Raw genomic sequence first — 3349 nt, 5'->3', positions numbered from 1 at the left:
CTGCCCTTCCTCCTTCCCTTCATAGTTTGACCATGTCAGCGTGCTAAGATTGCATTTTGGCTGGGTTTGGAATTTCATATAAATGGAATCAAACAGTAGAAAGTCTCACACCTGACTTTGACTTAACATTACATTTATGAGACTCACCCATGTAGTTCCATCAGGCAATAAATTGTTCATTTTCATTGCCTGGTCCCTTTTGACTATAAAAATGGTGATTTCATATTATATTTCATTGCATGAGTGTTTTACAGGTAAGACTCCCTTTCTATTCATGGCAGTGGACATCTGAGCTGTTTGCAGTGCTGCGCTGTTCCAGGCATTCTTTGGTGAACGTGTGTCTACATTTCTCTTGGGTATATGCCTGGGAGTGGACCTTTGTCTCTCTCCTTCCGCTCTGCTTTGCCATTTCACTCTCTTAAAAGTGTCTTTCTTTATGGTTAATCCACTTTGTATCCTGTTTAAGAAATCTTTTCCTATTCAAGTTTATGAATATTTGTCTATACTACCTTCTAGAAGTTCAATTGGTTTGCCTTTTACATTTGTGTACATTTTTTGTGTGTGTGGTGTGAGGTAGGGGTTTGGGGGGGTCAACTTTCATTGGTTCCCATTCGAATATCCATTCATCATAGATTATATTTATCTTACCGCTTGGCAGTGCTTCTTGTAAATTAATATTGGTCTGTGTTCTGGGTTTTCTATTTTTCACTCTACACATAGAAGTCCTTTGGAAAAAAAATATACTCTGTAAAGGAAAGGAGTATAAGAAAGTAGGGGAAACTTTGGTGATTTGTGTGAATGAAATGGAAAAGATTAGTTTGAGTTCTTTTTTTTTTTTTTTTTAGAGACAGTCTCCCTTTTTCTCCCTTGGTAGAGTGCTATGGCATCACAGCTCACAGCAACCTCTAGCTCCTGAGCTTAGATGATTCTCTTGCCTCAGCCTCCTGAGTAGCTGGGAACACAGGCACCCGCCACAACGCCTGGCTGTTTTTTTTGTTGCAGTTTGGCTGGGGCCAGGTTTGAACCTGCCATCTTTGGTATATGGGGCCGGTGCCCTACCCACTGAGCCACAGGTGTGACCCAAACTTGTTTAATTTCTTTGGTGCCTAGTTTCATTACCTTTATATTTAATTCATAGCACTATAAAGATTAGTGACTTTCTGTAAAGTGTTAGAACAGTATTTGCACACAGTAAATACTCAGTAATAGAGACAGAAACTCATTTGCTGCCTAACCTGAATTGACATAAAAAATCAAAATTTATTCCTCTGAGTATCAATAGCTGTAAAATTTTATGGTAAAATATCAATGTGTTTGATTGTACGATGCTATCCATTTTTCTTCCTTAAAATTGAAATTTCTGGCTGCTCCAAGGGCAATGGTGTCTACAACAAATTGATCACAACCAGTTACAAATTTATTTGTTCCTTTTCCATTCCCACTGCTTCACTTGACTAGTCTTAAAAAAAAAAACCTGAAATTTTTAAATTCTGAAACACATCTGGCCCAGGGCCTCAGTAGGAGATTTGGGGTCTGCATTATTAGTTCATAGTTATATAGCCATAGGCAAACTCTCTTTCCACATTCATGACACCATTTGATCTATAAAGTTCTACCTTATGGGACAATTGATACAAGAAAGTATGCTGCTATGAATGGAAAAAAATGGTATACATTTTTGATGAGTGAAAGTATTTTAGAAATTTGCATGAAAATATAGGTTCTGTGTTGAAAGCACTAAATAGGAGAATATTTTATATGTGAGATAAAATAAGGACAGGAGGTTATAAAGTGATAGACACAGATACGCACACCATCTGCCTTTCCTCCATACTTTGTGCAAAAAAGTCATACAAAAAGTATAATTCAAAATTACAATCAAACGGAAAAACTTATGAGCAAGATCTATACACATTAAGAAAAAGTATTCTGAATTGAACCTGTGTTTTGCTCTTTTAATGGGAACAAAGAAGAAAGAAGGAAAACTTTCTTTCTCTCGCTAAGTTTTTTGAAATCTTAGTCTCTCTACTTGCACCTTGTTGGGAGTGATGTAAGACCATGGGAAGGCGCGAGGCCCTGTACTCCACATGAAAGAAAGCCCAGAGTCACTGGGAGAGGCTCATCCGAATGAATGTCCAAGGAAGACCTGCTCCAGGGCAGAGCAGGACATGAACTAGAACCGAGGTTTGTCAAACCTGGGACAGGCTCACAGGGAGAGTGGCAACAGACCTCTTCCCCTTCTCTGGCTTGGCCAGTCCAGCCCTGTCCCCCTGGTGTCTGCAGCGCACCTTGCCCAGGGCTAGAGGCAGAGCTGAGCTCCCAGGGAAGGCGGGTGAGCATGCAGGGGATTCCTGTCACCAGTGCAGACTCTGCACTCATAGCAAAGGTGCTGCTGGTTGACCACTGTCCTCTGAGGGTTGGTGCACCAATAGCAAAACCATCGTTCCTCTACTAACAGCAGCCCAGGCCGATTTGATTTCTCTAATGCCCACTCTCCAAAAAGCATGCCTTGGTTATTAGGCTGATACAAACAGCACCCAAGGCTGTGGAGTAGGGAGTCCCAACATTCCAGAAGAGTCGAATCAAGGCTTCCTGCCCATCTTTTCCCAGCACCAGAGGTTCCCTGTGCAAACTCTAACACTAATGTGAACTGAGTGCTAACTGTGTGCCTAGGACTGTCCTGTATGCTTTAAATCTGTCGGCTTATTTTACTCTAACAGGGACCTTATTCCCATTTCACACATGAGCAGATGGAGGCAGGGAAAGCCAGAGGGTGGGAAGGGGAATTCGCTTGGTGGAGTTTGGCCCCAGAGACAGTGTGCTTGGCTGTGGACTCTTCAGCCCCAGAGCAAGCTGGGCCCTGCAGTTCCTGGAAGCAGAGTTCCTTCCTGCTCCCCTCACACAGGGAGAGGAGAGGACTCTTGGGTTTGGAATGAAACCAGCTAGTTCCAATGAGGCACTTCCGCCATTAGTTGTGGGCAGCTGGGCAGCTAGTGAGTGGGCCAGGCCTCACTTTGTTCAGGTATAAACCAGGACAGTGCAGCAGAGGGGAAGGGCCTGCCTGGCTTTCAGAATGAGTCCCAGGCTTGCTACTCCACCAGCAAGTCCCAAGGAATCCTGTATCAAGTCCCTAACCCCTCAAAGCTCAGCTGGAGAGGGAGGCACTCTGACCCAGGGAAGGCTTTTGTTTGCAATTGGAGACAATGTGTGCCTGGCAGTGCCCGGCAGGGAACTGGGTGTAGCTATTGTGATAATAAGCATTGGGATGGTAGGTTCCTCCCCCAGGGATCCTCTCCCACAGGCAGGATCCCTGTGTGGCACACACACGGGCCACAAAGCAGAGCGGGTG

Source organism: Nycticebus coucang, chromosome 23, assembly GCF_027406575.1.
Source record: "Nycticebus coucang isolate mNycCou1 chromosome 23, mNycCou1.pri, whole genome shotgun sequence".
NCBI lineage: Eukaryota > Metazoa > Chordata > Mammalia > Primates > Lorisidae > Nycticebus > Nycticebus coucang.
Note: the sequence above shows the minus strand (reverse complement) of the source record.